Consider the following 24094-nt stretch of genomic DNA (forward strand, 5'->3'; position numbering starts at 1 on the left):
ATAACAGTCGTAAACACCAAACTGATCCTAACGCCTCGGCTTTCAAGGACGGGCAGAGAAATCATTCAAGTCAAGGGGGAAATCCCAGCTCATTTGACATTTGTTTGACAAATATTGAGTGGGTACCTACCAAGGGCAAGGCACTGTGCTGGGTGTCAGGTGACCGTTTCTTTCCACTTTGAGAGCTTGGTGAGATAAAGAGAAAATGAAAGCTTTCATTTCTACGATCTCCAGTTCTGGGCTGCTGAATGGGGAGACCCCAAGAGAGCCCACCCACCGAAAATAAAGGTGTCTTGAATGGATGAATGAATGAATGAATGAATGGTGAGTGTCACCCTGGAAATTAGACAAAAGCATGATCTCAGACCCCAGAAACTCAGCTCACATCAGTTCTGAGAGCTTCCAGCTTAAAGACATGAGCCATGTCATCAAACTAGAGGACTCAGCCCCTCCCCAGAGATCTCCCACCAAATGACAGAGGAATATTATTCCGGAGTACTCCCTTCGATGATGATTCTGGGACGGGGGTACCCAGAACCTGCTTCCATGCCCCACTCCCTTGACCCGGCCCCCTGGAAAGTTTTATCCTCAGCCTGTTCCCCCCTCCCGACTGCCTGCTGGCCAGCCGCTGCCCATGGTGATATATACAGATGACTTGATTTGACCTTGAAGGGAAGAAACAAATTAATGTGTCTCAAAATAAATTCCGGGAATCAGTGGCTGGCTTCTCCTCCACCCCGATCTCAGTGCCTCACAAGCTGTGCATCCTAATGTGAAAATCAATACTGTCTCTTAAATGAGCCAATACCTGGAGCTGGCGGGGTGTAGGGCTGCTGGGAGTTCTCCTCCTGCCCAGTGCCCTGGGCCCAGGAGTTGTCAGAAGGGGTGGGAGCCTCAAGGCCTGTTGTGGGCTCTGCTCTCTGGTGGCGGAGGGCTGGCTGAATCACCCTGTCTGCAGTGAGACCAGTCCACCTGACCAGTGGCTCCAAGTCCTCCCAAATGGGAGCAGCTGTGGGCTACCTGGTGGCTCCTGAGGCAGAGGGAAGGGCTGCTGTGTAGAAGGGCATTGCCATGGTCATTCTCCAAGGATAACCAAGATAGGGGAGGGGCAGAGACTCCAGCCCCAGCGCCCCCCCCCCCGCCCCCAGTTTAGCAATTCAGTGTGTATTTACTGAGTGTCTGTCTTTAGGCTCCACACCGATGCAGCTGTAGCCCAGGTATAATTGTGCTGAGTGTCCAAATACTGGGATACTTCAGTCCCACCTGGTAAATAGCACTGCCTCTGAGCTGCCCACAGTGTCCCAGCCTTGACTGAGCACATCTTTTTATTCTGATGCCTTGACCACCTGGGACCTTGCTGACCCTGGAGGGACTGCCCTTCCCAGAGATAGCCTGTGAGCACCCCTTTCTTGGGAAAAGCCATCCAGAGTCCACACCCCACTCTCCACACACATCCTTTTTCATACTCTTACACTCTGAGCCACTCTCCACCTGCCCTCATCATTCAAGGTTGGGTACCGAACAACCTGGGACAGCCCCGATGCCCCAGAGCCCACTGAAATTATTCCAGCCAGCCCATTCTATGCCTGTTTCCCCTGCCTCACCTGTTTCCTCCTACAGAAACCGCAGTAGAGGCTCTTGTCCACCTTCCCTTCACCCTACCCCTCTGCCTTCTGATCAACCGTGGTGCTTCCCTGGATGATCCCTGTGGGACAACGAGGCCCCTCCTCTGGGGCTCTGTGAGTGTAACGAGCTCTCTTTTCAGTGGCAGTCATCTCCTGATCTTTTAGCCATGCCACATCTGAATAACCTAGGCACCTTCCTCCCTCTTTCTTCCCCCAGTCCCTCGAGGAACCAGCAGCTGCCTCTGGACCCGTGGTCACTCTGAATAGTCAGTGCCCTGGTCCTACCAGTTGTTAAAGATTTTGAATATAGCCCCCCTTCCCCAGGGCTACTGTGTATCAGGTACCACGCTGGGCCCTGGAGAACAAGACAGACGGGAGTCTCAGCCTTTGAGGATGTCACAGGAGTCTCAGGCCGGATGTGGGTAAACACAGAAGATAAGAGTCCAGGGCAGGACTCAGTGTGGGCTCTGAGATCAGCAAGGCCGTGAGGGATCTAAGTTCTGATCCCAGCTCTCTGCTTGCCCTGGGAGTGACCTTGTCACTTGTCCTCTACAAGCATTTGTTTTTGTATCCACAAAATAGAGTGATGGCAAGACAGAGCAGGCCTGAGGGTGACACATGGCTGTGCAAAGGGCTCAGCCCACAGGTGCTGATACAGAGTAAGTCCACAGAGAATAGGGGACAGCGGGTGGGCTGAAACCAACCCCACCCTGCAAGGCTGGACCCAGGCTCTACCAGGGACCCACGGTCTGTACCTGGAGCTGAGGCTGCCTCCCAATTCTCAGTGTCTCCATTTGGGAGAAGAAGAGTGGGAATTAGGGGCTTTGAGGGGGTTTTGGTCTCCATTGTCAGATCCAGAGGTAACCCGGACACCACATCTCTGTAATCTTAGTTGCCAGTCCCCTCCCCCTGCCCAAGAATGACCTCCTCTTGTAAATCAGGAAAAACTTGCAAATACAACTTTGGAATCTGAATGCTGTATTTTTTAAATTGAAGTATAGTCAATTTACCATGTTGTATTAGTTTCTGGTGTACAGAATGGTGATTCAGTCACACACACACACACACATATGTATATCCCTTTTCCTATTTTTCAGTTTAGGTTATTACTAGATATTCAGTGTATTTCCCTGTGCTATACAGTAGAAACTTGTTGTTTGTTTACTTATATATAGTATTTTGTATCTGCTAATCCCAAACTCCCATTTTGTCCCTCCCTGTCCTCTTTCCTCCCTGGTGACCATAAGTTTAATTTCTACGTCTGTGAGTCTATTTCCGTTTTATAAATAAGTCGATGTCCTTTTTTTTTTCAGATTTCACATAGAAATGATATAATATGGTATTTGTATTTCTCTGACTTACTACACTTAGTGTCATAATTTCTAGGTCCATCCAGGCTGCTGCAAGTAGCATTATTTCATTCTTTTTATGGCTGAGTAGTATTCCATTGTGTTTGTGTGTATATATATATATATATATACACACACACACACACACACACACACACACACATACATACCACATCTCTATCCACTCATCTGTCAATGGACATTTAGGTTACCTCCATGTTTTGGCTATTGTAAATAGTGCTGCTGTGAACTGAATGCTGTATTTTTTTTTTATGAAAGGGGGTGACTTTAGCCCCTTAGCAGTCAGCATAATCCGTGGAACACAGCAAGTGTTCAAAATATCAGTTGTTATCATTACTGTTGCTGTTGTTGGCTATCCTGCAAAACCAGGGCGAGGGTTCATTTTAAAAGAGAACACGATGGAAGGGAGGGGGTCAGACCACAGGCTGGGGGTGGACTGCAGCCTTTTCCTCCCTGGAAGACTTGGAATCGAGGAGAGATGCAGGTGGGTGATGCTGCTTGGCTAGGCTCGTGTCTCTCTCCATCATGTCCCGAATAGAGGGGTCAGGATGCTCTCCAGGCTGGAGCCCAGACCACAGCCTCCAGCACCCCTCACTGGCTGAGGGGAAATACTTAACTCGTGCTCTAGAAATCCTTCAAGGGATTCTGATGTTACTGGTCTGGGGTGGGGGCTGGGCATATATATTTTTTAAAAACTCCCTAAGGATTCCAATTTGCAGGTTGGTTGGGAACCAATGGAGAGGGGGCTGCACAGGAGGAGCCCAGAGAAGGCTTGGACCCAGCCTGGGGTAGGTGAGCATAGTTACTGGGGGCTTGTAGGGAGAAAATGATGTCAAAGTTGAAAGGAAGAGTATTAATATTACTAACATTATTAAAAAGCTTATTAGCTGCAAGGCTGTGTCCATGCCCTTAACATCCATTTTTCCATTTAATCTGTAGCCAAACTGCAATGATGCAGAAATGTGCCCACAGCTGGGAACTGGCAGAGTCCATTTTAAACTCAGGGAGGCTGGTTCCAGACGACTGCGTTAGCTAGGCTGAGGGGCAGATGGGGTGGGAAGGATTAAGCGTTTCCGGCAGAGGGAATAAAGCTAGAAGAAAATCGAAACTCTTAATCCTTGCTCAGAGCCTCAGTCTCTTCACCTGTAAAATGGGGCTCACTCATCGCCACCCTATATCTCCCCCGGAGGGTTGCCAGGAAGGTGAGTGAGAGTTTGTAAATTAAACAGGACTCTTGCTTAGTTATTATCACCATCCCAGCAGCCCAGTAAAGTGGGGAGGGCAGAGGAAAGTCATGGACCAGCTGTCTTGGAAATGTTGCCTAGTGACCTGAAATCATGGGATGAATTCCTTTTTCCTCTGCCTGTTTGTGCTTCATCAGAGCTGCGTGACAGACTGGCTTGTTCTGACTCTGACAGTGACAGCTTACAAAATCCGCAGCAGACAGGATGACACAGCCGACTGCCAGTAGCTGCGCGCGCACAAACACACACACACACACACAGACACACACACACACACACACAGCCACGCAGACCTCAGATCTAAGCCAGCACAGACATAGTTGTTGGAGGACAAAGAAGGTCTTTGCCAAAGTGCCAGAAACTGAGAATCTCTGGGTGCGTCCAAGACTGCACGCTAGGTTAGCTGTTCCCAAAATGAGTTTCGTACAAAGTAAAAGGAGTGGTTTGGGTTCTGCAGGCAAATAATTTGGGGAAGTCCTGGGTTAGAACCTAACTGTTCTTGCATCTGGTGATGTGCATTGTGAACCTCTGAGAAGATACAGCTGGTCGCTCTTGTTGCCTCACAGATCAGCCTAACATCGAGTGGCACAAAGCGATAAACATTTAAGATCCCACAATTTCTAAGGTTTGGGAATTTGTCTGAGGCTTAGCTGGTGGTTCTGATTTACGGTCTCCCATGAGGTTGGGTCAAGATGTAAGCCAGGGCTGCAGTCATCTGAAGGTTTGCCTGGGGCTGGAGGGTCTGCTGCTAGGCACACTCTTGTGGTTATTGGCTGGAGGCCTTAAGTCTCTCAGCATGTGGGTCTCTCCATAAGGCTGCTCGAGTGTCCTCATGATATAGCAGCTGACTTCCCTTGGAGCAGGTGATTCAAGAGAGAGCCTGAGACAAAAGCCCAGTCAGTTTGTTGTGATCTGTCCATGGAAATGGCATGACACCACTTCTGCTCTATGCTGTTGGACAGTGCTCCCATAGAGGGACAGAGTGGATCAGAATTTGTTCTGGCCCAAGGCAAGACATCTGAGCTCTAATACTCAACACCAACACTCACTGGCGAAGGTCTGCCCTAGGGACGGAAGTAGGGGATGCAAACTCCCCCGCGAGGAGGTAAACATCAGGCTTTTTGACCCTGTGGCTGCGGGAGTCCCAGGGTGGTTCTGCAAAGACAAGTCACAGATGCAAACCCGTGCAAACAAGAGTACCCAGGAGCCAGGGGAGATGTGCTCGGAAACAGTAAAAGGCACATGAGGAGATCTGAGCAGATCGCCAGCAGTGTCTGCGGCATTTCTACTCGGGAATAATTGGAAATGACAAAATGGCTCAACTGTGGGGGATTAGTTGGACAAATGATGGTCCTTGCCTACAATGGGAAAAAGGGTGCAGCCATTAACTACTGTGCTCCAGACGATGATGTCTTGTCACAGAACATGGGGGTAGCTGGCCTCAAATCATCAGTATATACGACGTTCCATTTTAAATAAAATATATGTGTGTGTGTATGTATATATATATATATATATATATAAATTTGCATTTATAGTTTAGCTGTTTTAAAGTGACACTATTTTTTTAAGAAGGTGAATGTTCAAGTTATTTTATTTCCCATTGTGCATCTCTGGGTTGTTTGAAGAGTCTGCCTAGAGAAGGTATTGCCTTTAAGACAAGAAATGTAAACCTAGTTGCTGAATCTGAGATTTGAGGCTCATTAGGGACCCTTTGATATAACATATTACCTGATGCAAATTTCATTTCCCCACCTGCAACGTGGCATTTGTGGGGCCGTCGAGGGCGGTAGTTATGCACACACTCCAGAGCAGGACTGCCCTGGTTGGAATTCTGTGCCATCATTTATTAGCCAGGTGTCCCTGAGCAAATTTCTTAACTTTTTTGTGCCTCCGGCTCCTTGGCAATAACGTAGAGGTGATGACAGAGGGCCTTGTAGAGTTGTGTTGAGGAGTAAATGAGTTAAGATATGTGAAATACTTAGAGCAGTTCTTGGCAAGTAGAAAGCACTTTGGCAGGGTAGACCTACCTTCCCCTACCCCGCCCTCCCCCCAGTTAGTCTGAATGGCTACAGTCTCACTAGGCTCTTCCTCTTCTCATTAAAGCTGTTCTGTTCTGCCTTCTGCTACATCCCTTTGGGATCTTGCCAGGTATAAGTGGGTAGTTATGGATGAATCAGGTTGCCCAATCACAGTCATCCATGCGCAAGTCTTAACCTCCTCCAGGGAATGCCCTTTAACCTGGTTTCGGAAGCTCCTGAGAGCCCTGTGCGGGGGTGGGGTGGGAAACACCTGTGGCGTCTGCCTGGCAGCTTCCATGTCCCTTTCCTCTGGTCACAGCCCCTAATGTCTCTTTGGGGCATCCTCGCTATTATGTGTGGTTTCCTCGGGAATTGCCATCACAGGGCCTTGTCCTTACTGCACCGAGGGTGGGCACGCAGCCCAGGCTCAGCCAATCAGGGTCTCTCCTCAGAATGCGAACCTTTTGCAGAGACTGGAGGACTGGAAACATCTGAAGCTGATTCATCCCAGTAACCATGCCCTGAAGTGATGACGATTTTTCTTACTCCCGCAATCCCTGGAGCAGTCCCCTTGCTGTCCTTCCTGGGGTTCACTGTTTAGCGTTCCTTTCAGTTATATGAGCTATACCACATCCTTTTTGAGAAAGACAGGTGGGGGACTGAAAAGCATCCCCATGCCACCTATCAAATGACACCTGAGTTCTAATCCCGCTCAACAACTAACTCCTGTGACCTTGGGCAAGTCCTCCCACGTCTCCCTTTGCTCCTCCATCTCCTGGAACCATCCCAGGAATGCAGTGGGGCTCAGGATCCTGCCCTACATCCCCTTTGCTTCTCCCTGGGATCATCACACACATTGCGTAGCCCCAGTAGCCATCTAAGCCGGCACACCCAATGCCTCTTTCCAGTCCAGGTCAGCTCTCTGGAGCTCCAAATCTCTTCTAAATGTTTCCACCCAAGGGCATCTCAGACTCCCTGTATACAAGACAGAATTCAATATCTCTTCCTGCAAACTGCTCTGCTCCCTCCCTTCCCCCACTTTAGTACATGGGTCAGCACACGCCCCTCCCCCAGAAAACCCAGAACTCTCCTAGATTTCTCTGTCCTTGTCAGCCTGTCACCAAGCATCATTCATACTCTGAGGTCCTCTGTCACACGAGTCCTCTTGTTTGTCTAGCAATTGTCACTTTGCAGCATCCATTCATCTGTTTATCAAGTAACTCTTGCAGAAGGTCTAGTGGGTGGGTGATAACATCCCGACTGGAGGAAATAAGGAATCAAAGAATGGAAGTCATCTGCCCAAGGTCGCATAGAAACTAGGAAGCAGATTTGAACCCAGGGCTGTTTGAGCCCACAGCCCATGATAGATCCTCCAGAACTCCCTCTGTCCAATTCCTGGATTCCAGAGGAGCAAGATTTGGGCCAGTGTCTCTGGTTACTAAGGTCCCTGGGGTGCAAACAACAATGTGTTGTTTGTGAGCTCATCTGCTCCGCATTGCTCCACCCGGTTCCTAATCTGGGCTCGTGACCTTGGAATTCATCTCCCAGACAACCAGGGTGATGTAGCAAACACAGGTGGAGCTGCCAGCTTGGAGCTGAGCTGCCCTGGGCAGGGCTGGCGGTGCAAACCCAGGAGGTGTGTGTGGGGCAAGGGGGTACAGACGTCCACGAGGGCGTCAGCCCAGAACCTCCCCTCTACATAGTTAGCACCATGTCCTCCTGACGGGCTGGAGGAATCTGACACCTGGTCCTGGCAGGGCCATGAGGAGCTGGAAGCACTGGAAGACTGGGAGGGTGGTGGCCTGTGGTGAGCACAGAACACTTGCTGTGTGGTCCGGGGTCCGGGGAAGGTTCAGGAGACCCAGGCTCCCCACCTGGTCCTAACTCCCAAGTATGCCCCGCCCCTGAGCCCCTTTCTCCTCCTCCCCTGTATCCACCTTGATCTGGGCCTACATTCCAATGTAGGCTCTTTCTACCCTTGTCCCCACAGTCCATTTCTTTTTGATTTTGGTAAAATATGTAACAAAATTTGCCATTTTCACGAATTTTACCAGTGCGCAGTTCAGTGATGTTAATTACATTCACAATTTGTGTCACTGTCACCACTCTCTGTTTCCAAAACTTTTATCATTTCAGATAGAACCCTGCGGGCATTAAGCAATAACTCCTGCCTTTTCTTTCTCTCCCTGGTCCCTGGTAACCTCTCATCTCCTTTCTGGCTCTGTGAATGTATGCTCTAGATATTTTATAGAAGTGGAATCATACAATCTTTGTCCTTTTGTGTCTGACTTCTTTCACTAGACGTCATGGCTTTAAGGTCCATCCCTGTTGAAGCAGGTGTCAGAATTTCATTCCTTTTTATGGCTGAGTAATATCCCATTGTATGGGTGGGCCACATTTTGTTTATATGTTCATTTGGTGAACACCCCACATGAAGTTGTCTGCAAGAGCTAGTGCAATCCTGGGAAAATATTACCCAGACCATCACACAAGTTTATTTAAACCCTCCTATGGCTCCTTGATTCATTTAGAGCTATAGTCCTTATTATGGCTGCAAAGCCCTAAGGGTTCTCTCTCCGAACACACACACTCCAATACCTTTGTGCCTCTCCAACCTCATCCCTTTCCACTCTCCATTCCTTGCTGTTCTGTGAATACCACAGGACCTTTGCACACGCTCTTCCTTCTGCCTGGAATGCTTTCCCCCACCCTGAGACCTCTTCATGGCTAACATCCTCATCTCCCTTAAGTTTTTACTCAGCTGTCACCTCAATAAGGCTCATCCTGAACACCCTCTTTAAAACTGCCACCTGCCTCCCCTCCATCCATCATTCCTCATCCCCCTTGTCATGATCTACTGTTTCCATAGCACCTGTCACTTTCTAACATATTATATGGTTTATCTATTTATTATGTCCATTGTTTATTGTCTGCACCCCATCTCTGGAATGCAAGCTCTGTGAGGATGGGCTTTTTCTTTCTTTTTTTCTTTCTTTCTTTTTTTTTTTTTTTAGCCCGTTGCATTCATCAGTGTATCTGAAGTACCTTAAAACAGTGGCTGGTGTGCAGTAGGCACTCAGGAAATACTTGTTAAGTGGATGATTATGAGTTGGGACAAGTTTCTGCACTTCCCTGAGCCCCTGTTTCCCCATCTGTGAGTCAGGGATGGGGGGGTGTCACGTTAGGAATCGTATCAGATGATGACTGTCACCTCCCTGTGTAAATCGTTAAGCATCGTGCAGTCAAGAGGGGGTGGAAGAACCTGAGCTTCACGGAGTACCCTCGAGGCCAGATGCTTCCCATGACGTATCTCATCTGATTATCTCCATTTTACAGATGAGGAAACTAGGGTCCAAGTAGGTGGAGTAACTTGTCTCTCAATCGCACAATGTGAAAGTGTTACAGAGTCAGAGCCTCAACCCAGCTGTCTGACTCTTTCTGTAAGTTGCTTCTAGCTCTGGTGTTTTATAAGCATAAGAGAAAGCTCTGCCTTCTCCAGGGACCAGCTCCGAGCCCAGGGGAATGGCAATGAGGATGAAGATGTGAATAATAGCTTCTTTTATTAAGAGCTTCCTACATATGTCAGGCTCACTTTACTGTGTGCCAGGTGCTTTACATATGCCGTCCTCACAAGAGAGCAGGAAGTCGCTGTGATTATTCCCCCATAACCAATGAGGAACCTGAGGATCCGAGAGGTCAGACCATTTGCTTGGGGCCACACAACTAAGTAGTAGCAGAGACAGCATTCAAGCTGAGAGAAATCCAGCTCCCGTGGCATCTTGGAAGGGACCATGATCATGGAGATGGGGTTTCTTTAACACCACATAAGCTGCCCCCCCCACCCATGACCATCCCCGGGGACCTCCCTATCCAAAGCAGACCACAGAGGGCTCTTCTGTAGCTGGGAAGGCAAGCACGCTTCCAGCCCCTCACACCTGCCTCCTCAGTGTCAGCGGCGAGATATGGAAGGAATGAGGCATCAGTGGGAGCTGGGATGGGGATCCCACGGGCCTGCACTGCCAACAAAGACAAATGAATGGAACACTCAGCAAAGCAGGGCACTTCCACCCCAGAGCGGAACTGTCACTGGGAAATAAATCATCGCAGTGCCACACCGGACGTGCCAATTTCAGCGGGAGAAGATGAGTGCATTTATCTGCCTGGTGACACCCTAGCTGTCTTCAGGCGGTGATGGGGTGTGAAAATATTCCCAGCATGCACTCTGCCCCGGGCAGGTTGGGGGCGGGGGAGGGAGCATCTCATTGCAGGAATGGTGTTTGTCTCAGACTCCTCATGGTTACCCAGATGCAAGGTCCTGATGCTTTCTATGTGGTTTTAAGTGACCATGATCATAGCAGTAGTTAGCTTCTCCTGAGTGCTTACTGTGTGCCAGGTACTGTGGTTTTTTAAATGCACATTATCTCACTAACTGGCTAAAATTTAAATACTGTTGGGGAGTCTCTGTTGTGTAAGAAAATGACCCCTTTGAGTTTGTCTATTCTTTATAATTATTCTCAAGCCTTAAATCACATCTACAAAAGGTGGTCCAGCCCAAGTCACATCCCAAGGGTCTCACCAACTTCCCACCATCACTGGCAGTAACATTCACATCAAACTTCTCTCCGTGGTTGGGACTCTGAATTAAAAAGAGACAGCTGGGGTTAGGGAAGGGTGACCAGTCAGGAAGCAGAAGAGGAGAATGTGGAAAAGCCAGCCCGTGGGGAGGGGAAGGATGCTGAGGTCCAGGGCACCGTGTCCCCAGAGCTAAGTTCCTGCCGTTCAGAGCAGCCCGGTTACGCTGTCCTGCCAAGTTCTGCTGTGCCCGGACAAAACGTTATTGGTGGAATGAAAGCTCCTAAAATCTATCATCCTTGTGGGGGGAGGTTTACAGAATACTGCTGTGTCTGTGGAGGTATCTGTGTTAGATAAACAGAGTGGAGAGGGACAAGGAGGAGGTGCTGGGTGGGCACTTGGCAGGCTCAGGTCACACAGTTCTCAAGACAACCCACCTGACAGAAGAGCCTACGAAGGTGAGGGAACGTGCCCACAGCCTCACGCCATTGGTGGGATATGACTGTAAGGTCTCCCCAAATATTTGCCATTGGAAGTCTCCTGAGTCCTGACTGGCCCCTCCTCAGAGACCTGCTCACCTAAACTCTCCTAAGTCCTGTCGGAGGACCCCTGAGCCTGAAGCCAGGACCCCAGATATCCCCAAAAGCCTTCTCCATCTCTTACCTCTTTGGTTCCTGGGAGTAAATCATCAACAAAATCTGCTGTACTGTGAAATTGTCTTTATTAATAAGATCATGATAAATTAAATAATTAGGTCACAAAATAACATGTCCAATATGATGAGCCCATTTAAAAATTGCCTAAAAGCAAAAGCCCAGAGGAATACACACACACACACACACACCCACTATTACCAATGATTTTTTTTTTGGACTAGGAAGGAAGATTTTTGAGTGATTTTTATTATTTTAGGTTATATGTATTTTCTGATTTATCAGCAATGTGGTGAAAATGAAGAACCAAATAAAAGCTTTATTTTCCCCTCAAAAGAAAGAATGAAGTGAATATTTTGGAAAACTTCTGTAAAGTTGCTGTGGCAAAACGGTGCCAGTACCTACATCAGTGGCTAGCATTGTTCTCCCATGGTTCTTTGTGCGTAAATTTCTTTCTTTTTTTATTGTTATTTTTCCTTATGTTTCAGGGAACATAGTATAGCCAGATCTGAGCTGTAAGCAATCACATGACTATGGAACAAATAGGTAGATCATCAGAATTCCATTACTTTCTGCAAGGCATAGAGAAAGGAAAAGAGGCCTGTCCTTGTGACTATTTCCTTCTGCTTTACCTAGACAGAGCCTGTAATATCCAAGCAGATATGCCATCAAATTCCCTTACAGCTCCTGGCTTTCTTCCTCCCTTTCAGCTATGCCCCATCCACTCAGTCCCCGCTAGGAGGTCCCAACCTCAACGATCATTTCTTTGTTTGTTGATTCATTGAAGCTCATAGAAGGTCATCTTTGTGGGAGGATGTACGGTCTGACAGCCAAGACCCTGGGCTCTGAAATTCAGTCACTTGAGTTCAAATCACAGCCTGCCTATGTTCAACTTCCTACACTGCCTGAGTTCAAATCCCCTCTCTTCTCTTGATTAACTAGGTGACCTTGGGCAAACCACTTCACCTGTCTGAGCCTCACCATCCTCCTCAGTAAAAATGATCAACTCCTCAGTGATTACAAAGCCCTTGGAAATGTGTCTCAACTTCTCCCTTTTCTATCCTGTTTTTCCCTCTCGTGAAGGTGACCAAAGCATCAGAGTGGTACTCAGGGACACAACAGTGTTTTCTTGTCCTCAGAGGGTCCAAATGCAACTCACAGCCTTCTAATAAGACATGTCTGTCTAACATCCCCCACAGAATTGAGAGGAGTGTGGCCCCCCCGTTGACACAAGAGGCCTCAGACCAATACCTGGCTGATTGCCAGGCCACCAACTCACCAATCTTCTCAATTTGCCAAAAATGTCTTAAAGACTACTTACTAGCTTTCTTGAATATTTTCAATGAATATGAATATGGTCTTCCTAATAAATTAGTCTTGAAAATATTCAGTGAATATATTTTCAGCAGCATTTTAAGCTCAATTTGTCTGAAGCTAAATATCATGGGGCTGTTTAGATTTCTTACGACTATCTTCTAATGAAGAATATATTCTTGAATATCTTAAACAGAGTCTTGAATATCTTAAACAGAATCTTAAGTGTAATTAAAATACCCTGAATAAACTTTGGGATAAGAGTATTCAAGAAGTATAAATTCAATGAATAGTATTATTGAACATATTAAAATAACCCATGTATAAGAATGTAAATTATTGCCTATCTTCAAGAGGACTATATTGATATTCATTAATTCTATTTGATAAGAATTTTCCTTAAATAAGGCTTTGGAAAATTGGCAGAGTTGGTTAATTTGGGCAGTTGGTCATCAGCAACTTGATTTTTCAAAGAACTATACATCAGGGAATTGATTTTTGGTGAATTAGCCAAAGTCCCACAAAGATCACTGAGGAGGACATCGAGAGTGCCTCCTAGGAGGCAAAGTCCACCAAGATTTGCCTCCAACTTTGACTGGAGCCCTGGTCTTCCAGCTCTGCCCTTGACCCTCCAGGGCACCCCCCCACCCTCTGGGCTCTGAAGGCAGCCCACATTTTGAGAGAAACCTGTCCTCTTCATTCTTTTCAACTCACAAGCTCCAGGAATAGGGATAATGGACTAAGAGCCAAAACTCAAACACAAAACTCTGGCTTTGAATCCCAGTTCTGCCCCTTCCTGGCTGTGTGGCCTCAGGCAACTGATATAACCTCTCTGAGCTTCCTCTTGTGTAAACAAGGGTCAAAATAGGTCCAACTCTGAGTGATGTACATGGGTGATTCCAAGAGACGATCACATAAAGTGCTGGCTTAGTGCCAGACTTTTGGGAGGATCCTCATTTAAGAGTTTGAAGAGGCCCAGAGACTAGTAAGTTTGAGAATGGCTGGATTAGATTATTTCAGAAGGCACAGGAATCTAGGGGTATTATATGTCAGGCACTTAATACAGGTTGCCCATTCATCTTCATCCGTTCATTCTACAATAGACATTCTACAATGGATATGTAATGAGTGTTTCCTATGTGCTTTGCTAGACACTGGGACTGTAATGAGGAGCAGACCGATGGGAGTGTTTGTTGGGCAAAACAGACAGACCTTATGAAGCAAAGATGAGGGAGACTGTTGTGGGCTGCAGGCAGGGGAGCACCCCAGGCAAGGAAACCAGTGTTAGCAAAGGAAGGCAGTCAGGATGCTCAGTTTGGTTTGCCAGAACATGCTTGGCACTAAGAGGGAGACTCAAAGAAAGAATCAAGGTGAGGGTGTCAGGAGGGGCCCCAGGGATGAAGGTCTGAACATGTAGGGTAGTGATTCAAGAATAATCATCTCTCCCTAGACCAGTGCCTCAGAGAGAGGCAGCCGGAACTGACATGAGGTTACCTGGAAGACATCCCATGCTCCCTCTGAAACATACTGACCTGCCCTCACTTTTGCCTTCATCTGCCCGACTCCCATCACCCACCAGCACTCTGCTGCCTTCTGGAATCTTAGCCAATGTCCATGGTCCCCAGGGAAGAGCTGATAAACATCAAAGCACCTGTCAGTGAGTCATCCACACCTCTTTTTCTCCCCAGCTAGACCGTGAACTTCTTAAGGGATTAGAATGGTATTTTATCTCCCATAATATCTCCAGGGCATAGTTCAATGCCTTGTATCCAATAAGCATCATCATTATCATCACCATCATCATTATAATTGTCATCATGGCCATCATTTGGGTTCATATTTTCCTGCACGATCATTTTACAGGTCTTAACTCTTTTTTTTAAATCCTTACCACAGACCCAGGAGGTATTGAGTGGCACCATATGAGACTGCCATTTTTCCTGGGTCCAAAACAATCAAATATTAGCAATTTCACATGGTTCAACCAGATAGTTATTTTTAGCATCCCTCTTTGACAGATGAGAAAAGTGAGGCAGCAAAGGACAATTATTTACTGAGTCATTAAGTAAATGAATTCATGAAGAAGCCTTAGGTATGAGGGAGCTGATCTCTGTTGAGCCCCTACTGTGTGCCAGGCATTCTGCCAGCATTATTTCTATGTTATGTGGCCTCACCCAAAGAGATTTTTAAGCAGGAGAATGATTTGATCACGTTGGGTGCAGGTGCCTCCCCTAATTTAATTCTCACAACATCCCAACGAGGCAGATTGGCAGCTCTCGGCACTGTTGGACAGATGAGAAAATTGAGGCTTAGCGATGTTAAGGGCCTTGCCTGAGGCCACACAGCTAGGCAGAAGGAGGATTTGGACCCAGGTCCACCTGACTCCCTTCCCTCAGTCAAACAAGGTATAAGAGAGGCTTCTTGTTTGTATAGCAGGTGGGAAACTTGGAGCCCCTCACATGGAGGGAGCCCATATTTGTCGGCATAACAAAACCACAGAATGATGATTTAAACAACAGGCATATTTATTCCTCAAAATTCTGGAGGGTGGAAGACCGAGATCAAGGTGCCCCAGATTTGGTTTCTGGTGAGTCATCTCTTCCTGGCTTGCAGAGGGCTGCCTTCTGGCTGCACCCTCACTTGGCCTTTCCTTGGCTTACTCAGAGGGAGAGAGAGCTTGTAAGGATGCTAATCCTATCAGATTAGGGCCCCACCCTTATGAGCTCATTTAACCTTCATTATTCCTTTGAGGCCCCATCTCTAAATGCAGCCACACCTGGGGTTAATGCTGCTACAAGGTATGAATTTGGGGGGACACAAACCTTCCGGCCATAACAGAGCCATTTTCACTTGTCACCACATCCCTGCTCTGAATTCTGAGGAGACTGCTGGTGGTGAAAACAAAAGCTTCCTCACTCCAAGAACGGATAGAAAATAAAGACAGAAGAAAAAAAAAATTCACCCCAGCAGCAGATATTTAGAAACTCGGCTAAGCTCTCCCTGACTTCCCACACGAACACAGACACCGGAGGCTCCACCCCTGTCGTCTTAGTTTAACGAACTAAAAATACTTACTTTTTTCCTTAAAATTTAAAAAGAGGTTTATATGTATATGCACACATAAATGCTAGAAGAAAAGCTAGAAAGTTCCACACTGAAATAGAAATAACTATTCCTATATGGTAAAAATTATTAGTGATTTGAATTTTTTTTCGTTTTTAGTGAAGTTTCGTATTTCATGTTTTCTTTGACAAACTTTTTTATTGTCATGTGTAAGCAAGAAACATTTTTGAGAAAGTATTTAGTACCTTACAGTATACAAAATGCTTTCACATACCTTATTACATGTAATACTTAACATCTGACTTCTTACCATGTCAGATGATGAAAGGTCTTATGGAGATTATTTTGCAAATGTGAAAACCGATTATTCATAAAAGTTTCCATGCAAGTTCACACCACTATTATGTTGTTAGGATCTGTGCTGTAACTTGAGTCTTACAAGTCCAAAGCCAGTGCTTTTTCCAGAAGGACTGTGTGGTCCTTCCCTCCAACTATCATGTGTCACAGTACTTACCACGGCTTAGTAGTTGAAAAGTTAAATACATTTTTAAATAGATGTACAGTCCTCTTGGCTTCACATGTATCATAACTTTCTTCTCCCTAATTAAAAAATTATAAGGAAGAAGACCTATGATTCCAGAAGTCAGCAGAAAATTATTTGGGCAAAAATACTCATTCAGCTTAACTGACTCTTTTTTCCAAGTAAGTTGCTCAGATTTAAGCCTGCAGGGAAGTGTAAAGTTACATTTTTCAAGAACTGGAAGGTATATTTCGTACCTCACCTATTAGAATAAAAAAATACTTGCTTTTATTAGTCACTTGGTTAGGATTTTTTTTTTTTTTTTCCCAGCAAAGTCATTCCTGGAGCAAGGAGCCTGTGGTGTCTAAAGAAATACCACAGAGGAAGCTCACACTGGCAGGTTTTCCTCATTTTTCTCACAGGACCTACATCAATTCCTTTTCTCCCCCCTTAATCTTACGATTTTTTAACTCCATAAAAATGTTTTATGCAAGGGAAATCAGGAAACTCAGAAGAAAATAAAAACCACCCACATTTCCTCAAACCAGAAAAAGAGATAACTGCTGTTGCATTTCATTTGTTTCTTTCTCTTCAACATTCACGTGTTAAGTATATAGAGATGTTTATTATTTGATGATGATGATGATTACTATTTTACTGAAAGGCTGTCAAGCTTGGCTTGCATCCTCCTTTCTATTATCATATATTCTGAGCATCCTTCACTGCTATTAGACATTGACTCCATTTTTGATGTCTGCCTACTCTATTTTTCATTATATGGATGTCTTACAGTTTATTTAAGCACATTCCTATTGATGCACATCTGAATTGCTTCTAATTTTTCATTCCTGGAAACAAACCTGAGACAAGCATCCTGGTAACTAAATGTACCCAGTCATGCTTTTGTTCTTAAGGTAAATTCCTAGAGCCAAGATTTCTGCATTAATAGGTAGGCATTGCATTATTGCATATTCATAAAATACATGCATATATATTTCACTGTCAGAATCAAGGGGTTTCTTTTCTCCCTTTCCTTAAGGATTCTCCAAAAATCCTTAAGAGATTTTTGGAAAGACAGAGTAGTCAAGAGGTTTTTTAAAATATAATAACACATCTATGTTGTACTGGGAGGGTTCATTGATCATTAAATTGGCATCGCACACATGTATTTAACTACCTTGAATTCAACTGTCTTTCACTAAAGGTAGAACATCGTCGATTTTAAGATATATCATTATTTTATGTATAAATTAAGAAATACATTTTTAAAAGCTCTTCCAACTAAGTTACTACCCAATGCGTTCATAAGTCCTTTTCAACACCTTAACTAATTCTTTGTTTCAAATTCCTCCCATCTATTCCGAGGGATTTGGCAATTTCTCTTGCCTCTTGCTGCTTGGCTTGCTGTATGACAAGGGTTTTGTCACATATCTCAGTGACAAAATGCAATACAGCTTCATCTACTGTGCTCTCCTCCTTTTTAAGTGTTCAGGAAAGATTTTCAGCAAGAAAATATGGAGGTGGAATCTTTCCCTCAAAGAGAGGGATTTGCTTCACTAATATCAACTCTCCACCCACCCTGCTCTATTTGGGGGCCTTTCCGTGCGTGCAGAAACTTTCCATTCAGTACCATTGCATCATAATAACATCTCTCTGGGGACATGTTAAGTGACTATTAAAATCAGCATGTGGAGGCTGGGCAGTGTGCATAACTCGGTTGAAGTAATGACAGTCTGAACAGCCACGACCAAGTTTGCTTGGGCGCAGGGAGTGAAATTACATCACACCTGCTGGCTGGCCAACAACAAAACTGTAAAATGCATTTCAGTTTCAGAGATGTTAAAATCAGAAAAAGCGTGCATCTTTGCATTGAGGCAGTAGGATTAGTGGGAGCCTCAAAAAGTTTAAAAATATTTTTTAAAAAAAGTTAAAAAGAGAAATACATCAGCACAAGTATGCTGGTAATTTTGCTCCCTTATTCCACTCAGTAAGTGGGTGCCCCGGTGTTAATAGGCTGGAGACAGACAATGTGGGTCTAGTGAATTTCCTGTTGCTGTCATTTCCCACTTATCTCTCAGCGTGGGAACATCTTTGCCACACTGAGGGTAGTTCTAGAGTTTAGAGGTACACAGATGCATATAATATATCCATTCAGATAGATAGATAGGTCTATTTAGAAAGATACTTGATAGATTTAGACAGAAAGAAGAAAAGAAAACGAAAGAAAAGAAAGGAAGGAGGGAAGGGAAGGGAGGGGAGGGAGGAAGGAAGAAAGGAAAGAACGAAAGAAGGAATGAGAGATCAACATGATTCCTAAACAGAAAGCCAAGGAACAGCCACCTACTCTGATTTTGGAGGAAGACTTTGTGACAGACAATGTGTAGTTCTCCACTATGATGCCTCTTAAGGGACTTTCAAGGGCAGTTTTGCATTTTGAAATTGTCCTCTTTTGTGCTGATCCAGGGTAAAGCTGGGACATGGGAGGGGAGAGGGAAAAGAGGAGGCCAGGGAATATGAACATGGGAAGAAAAGATGAAGAAAAACTGGGGAGAGAAGACCACACCCCGCTGGACCTCATCTGAGTGGAATCCTAGGGGGACTGAAAGGAGTTTTGCCTCCATCTCCAGACTCCCCATTTGTTCGAGACGAGCCATGTGTCTTGTTGCTTTCTCGTGACACCTGCATGCCCTTCCAGATGCGATGACATTCAGTAGCAAGATAACTTTTGTTGAATGGCCACCTGGCCTTTCCAAGATCGAGGCGCTATGCTGAGAGCGTCCTCTGATTTCCCCTCTCATTCCCCATGGCAACCTATGAATAAGGAATAATTGTGATGTCCCTGTTGTAGACGAAGAAACTGGGACTTTGGGAGAACAAGTAACTGGCCCAAGACCACAGAGCTGGGAAATAGAGGCAGCCAAGTGAGGAGGTGAATCTGAAGTCAGGATACCTGTTTTATATTGTGTCTTAGTTATTTATTGCTGCGTAACAAATGATCACAAACTGAGAGGCTTATAGGAACACTGTACTTTCCACTCAATTTTTTTAAATTGACGTATATTCGATTAACAATGTTGTGTTAATTTCTGGTGTACAGCATAGTGATTCATTTAAACATATGTATGTATATTCCTTTTTATATTCTTTTTCATTTTATATTCTTTTTCATTATAGGCCATGACAAGATTTTTTTAAATTTTTATATTTTTTTTAATGGAGGGAGGTAATTAGGTTTATTTATTTAGTAGAGGTCCTGGGGAGTGAACCTAGGACCTCATGCATGCTAGGCATGCACTCTACCACTGAGCTATACCCTCTCCCTAGGCCATGACAAGATATTGAATACAGTTCCTTGTGCTATACCTTGGAGGACCTTGTTGTTTATCTATTCTGTATATAGTAGTTTGTACCTGCAAATTCTGAACTCCTAATTTATCCCTCCCCACTCAATTTCTCAGTATTTCTGAAATGACTCCCAACTTGTCTATTAATTTTAAAACGTATATCCTTGAAACCTCACCATACAAAAACAACCGCTGCTCAGTGGCTAAACTTTCAGTCTTGTTTCTATGCAAATATATTTATATATTCAATGAGGCCTTCCTCAACAAGGTCATGGACATTTTTAAGAGCGGCCAAACCCACAGAAAGCATGAGAGCCCTTCTCCCTGCACCCTGACCAGCACTGACACTCCAGCCAGGCTCACAGGCAACCACATGGCCTCTTCTGTTTGTCTGATTCCCAAAGCAAGTGGCAGGTACTCAGGGACGCCCTGCCCGCTTTGCCCCATACCTAGCTGTTTAGGGAGGGAGCAGGAGATCAAGTTCACCTTGGCTGCAGCCTCCGAGCCCCGGGCCTGGCCGTCTCTCTGCAGACTTCAGCTGCAGAGAATCTGAGTGGAGGCCAAGAGGAGCTTGAGGCAGGATGCAGTCTGACTTTTTGCCAGGATAACACGTCAATAAAACTTTCACCAAGCCTTGTCAGGATCAAGTCCCTCGGCAGAGTCCCACGCATGATTCCACCCCAAGGGCAAGACAGCCCAGGGGTTGGGAGAGCAAGCCCGCCATCAGACTGACATTTCGCAGTGCAGACCTAACTGTATGCGACCCTGGATAAATAATCTTCCCCCAGACTGTAAGGTTAAAAATAGCCCAAACCCTCAAGAGTGTTGGTGAGAAACCTAAAACAAAATGGTTGAGACTGCAAGCTCCGTCCTGACATTCAAATCCCAACCCAGCCCTTAGTAGCTGTGTCACCTGGAACAAGTTACTTAACCTCTCTGAGCCTCAGGTTTCCACATTTGTAAAACAGCATAATAATGCTCACCTCACAGGATTCTTGTTGGGGGTAAATGAGATCATCTAAGTAAAGTGCTCAGCCCATCATAAGCCCTCCATTAAAAAAGCTGTTGCAAATATTCAAGAGCCCTTAGGGACCAGTGAACATTCTCCCTCCCGCACTGGTTTGCAGATTAGGTGACTGAGGCCCGGAAAAGGAAATGTCTTGCCCAAAGTCACACAGTGAGTTGCTGCTCCTAGCCAGAAGTCTGGTTTTTGAAGCTCAGATCCAAAGCCCTTTTTGCTGGACCCCAGTGGCCCCTCTTGCAGGATGCAAAGTGCTCAGATCCTGAACTTTTCCCGCTTCCTTGGCTCTGTCTGCCTCTGGGGACCCTAATGAAATACATGACGTATGACAGGGCAGGTACAGGCAGCATCTCAGATAGTAGCTTTCTAACCGGAACCTTATTTAGGGCTTATGTCTGTTCAGCAGAAAATCTAATTGCTCCATCAATATTGTGACACTGCTTGTCAGAAAACTGGGGACTGGCTGGGAATGCTTTTGTTTGTTTTCTCCTTTGGAACTTAAAAGAACCAGCCCTGAAGTAGGGGATGGGGGACCAGGGAAGTTTCCGTTCCCTGGGCGGGGCAACTGGGCTCCAAGTAACAGCAGAACTTCCCAAACCTTCCTTTGCATTCATCTCTTACCACTCCCTAAAAGGGAGGCTAGCTCTTCGGAGTCTCTGATGATCACTTGTGTGGTCCCACCTCTGCACCTTTGGTGACTAGGGTCCCCCCACCTGGAGAGTGCCCTTGGAAGGAAGGTAACAGTTTTTGTAGATACGCACATATGTCACATATGAACACCCACACATATGAAATCCCCATCCCTGGAGCTTACATTCTAATGGGTGAAAAGGACAATAAAATAAACCACACACATACACATGTGCACACACACACACACATGTGCACACACACACATCATTGTTATATATCAAGGGACGGAATTGCCATATAAATGGGGTGGGGTCAGGGAAGGCCTGGATGAGAAAGTGGCAGTATGAGCCACATGACATGCATATCTTGGGAAAGAGTGTTTCAGAGGGTTCAGCAAGTGCAAAGGCCCTGAGGTAGGCATGTGCCTGGCATGTTTGAAGAAGACAGAAGCTGGAGGGAGTAAGCAAGGGGTCTGTCATAAGAGCTGAGGTCAGAAGTGGATGGGGCTGGGAATCATACAGAGCTTGGTATGTGGTCTAAAAACTTTGGCTTTTACTTGGAGCATATGGGAGGCCACTAGAGAATTTTGATCAGAAAACAATATGTTTTTGCAGCACTTCTGGATGTTGCTTTCAGAATGGACTGAAAGTCAACCACTAAGATAAAGGTTTTTTGTGGTAATACAAATTCAAAACTGGGTGAGCATAGTGGCGCAAAAGTGTGTTTAATAGATTAAGAAATCTATTAAATGGATTTATGGGACTACATTTCCCAGCCTCCCCTGGGGCAAGATGGAATTCACCAGTGGAAGGTGAGCAAAAGCAATGTGTTACATAGAGCCACATTTGCTTAAAAGAAAATTGTGCATAGTGTTCTTTTTCTCCCTTCCCTTTTATCCAAAGGCAGAGAGATGTGGTTGGAGGCAGCCTAACCATGCAGAGGAGGACAAGGCTGGGGAAAGAAACTGGGTCCCTAAGCAAGGATGAAGAGCAGAGTCTGACCTATACCAGACCACTCGCCTTGCTTCACAAATAAGAAATAAATGTCTCTTTTAATCCACTGCACTTGGGGGTTCTTTGTTACAGCAGCTTAACCTTTACCTCAACTAATACACAGACTCTTAGGGAAGATTTAGGGATATCAGGAGTGAATTCCAGCACAGTGTGGAATAGGAAACAACTTAAAATATAACACTCACCCTCTCCATCCTGAAGGCTCCTTCACTAGGGAACTTCTCACAGACTGACTTCCACCTTACGTCCTTTGCCTGATACTTTTCTATTTATGCATTCTCACTCCCCCAGTCTACCTACTTTGCCAACTTCCCCGCCAGAGGATATCTGCGAAGTCTGATTTTATTTTGTTAAGCAAATGAATATCTTCCAAATTCTCCAAGCTCCAGGACCATCCTCGGCATTATTCAAAATTCTTGATGGTTCATTCTCATAAAAGAAAGACGCATCTAGCCCAGGTCTCCATCTGCACACTAAGAATTAGCAGAAATGTTGAAATCATGATTTTCCTTTCATTTGTCCCACAGTAAATTTGCTGGTTATTCTCCCTTCCCAAAAAAAATGCCCTCAATACACAGATAGCAGGGGGCACAGTGGTGCAGGAGAAAATATGTCTTCCCCTAGCCTGAGAAAACCTGAGCGTCTGCTCCTGGGGTTTTAGATTCCCTCTCCCGTTTACCTGGACACAGGTATTTACCCAACAGGCATCCTTAGATGTGCGTGCGCATGGCTTTTGCTCACAAGCATGTGCTCAGGCACACGCAGACACGCAGACAGCTAAGCCATAGGGGGAGTGGAGGGCGGAGGGGAGTGGTCCTTGGGTTGTCCATTCTGTTCTTTTTTGCTTTCAAACCCCAGCTCCCAACCACCCTTCCCTGGCCTCCGGCTCTGTGTCCTTCCCGCTCGCTGATTCTTTGGGCGCCTCACCAGAATTCACAGCGGGGACATTCTGCTGCCTCATTTCCTCCCCGCTTTTATGGGCCTGTTACATTCATTAATAACACCGTGAAGTGAGTTGTAAAATGCAGCGGAAACAAGGGCTCCTCTCGAAGCCCTCAGAAGCCAAGCCCAAGCTTGACACAGTCAGGCTCTGCTGTCCTGTCGGAAGGATCACTTCTCCCCTGAGGAGGGCTCCCTGCCGTGGGATGGCTGTGGTCACCCGCCCCACCACCGGCTGAGCGAGTGGGGGGAGCACCACACACGGGATCCTGGGTAACATCCTCTAAGACCCTGCTCGGGATCTGACTGGAAGGAACCTCTGCTGCCTCCTGGGGCACGAGGGGATGGAGGGGTATTGGTAGGGAGTGACATGTGTTTATGTGCAGGTCTCTGGATGGACAGACGTGGAGGCGTCTTGTGTGTTGAGTGGGTGAGCTGTTAAGTGTATACAATACAGGTTACATAGATGTGTGTGTTGATCTCTGTGTATTTATATGTTATTGGTCCCTGCTTATTTCTCCAGCCCACCTCACACCATCCTTCTTTTCTGTATTCTAAACACGTGCTCTTATAATCCTAATTCTCTCCAATCCCTCTGTCCCTCTCTCTCATAGTCTCTTTGCTTCCTTCTTTCATCAGCTCTTCCTGTTTGTGCTCTTCTCTCTTAATCAGCTTCTCCTTCCTTCCCTCCTCCCTCTCATCCTTCTTCCCCTCCCCGCCTCCCCCTCTTCTCCCTTCCTCCTCCTCCTCTTCCTTCTTTTC

General features: G+C 45.9%; 1 protein-coding gene across 1 annotated transcript in view; it reads left to right on the forward strand.

Moving 5' to 3' along the window:
- Positions 1-24094, forward strand: part of CCDC60 (coiled-coil domain containing 60) — a 224351-nt gene that overhangs the window by 713 nt on the left and 199544 nt on the right. The gene's annotated exons all lie outside the window — the stretch shown is intronic.

The sequence above is a fragment of the Vicugna pacos genome, chromosome 32 (genome assembly GCF_048564905.1).
Source record: "Vicugna pacos chromosome 32, VicPac4, whole genome shotgun sequence".
Taxonomy (NCBI): Eukaryota; Metazoa; Chordata; class Mammalia; order Artiodactyla; family Camelidae; genus Vicugna; species Vicugna pacos.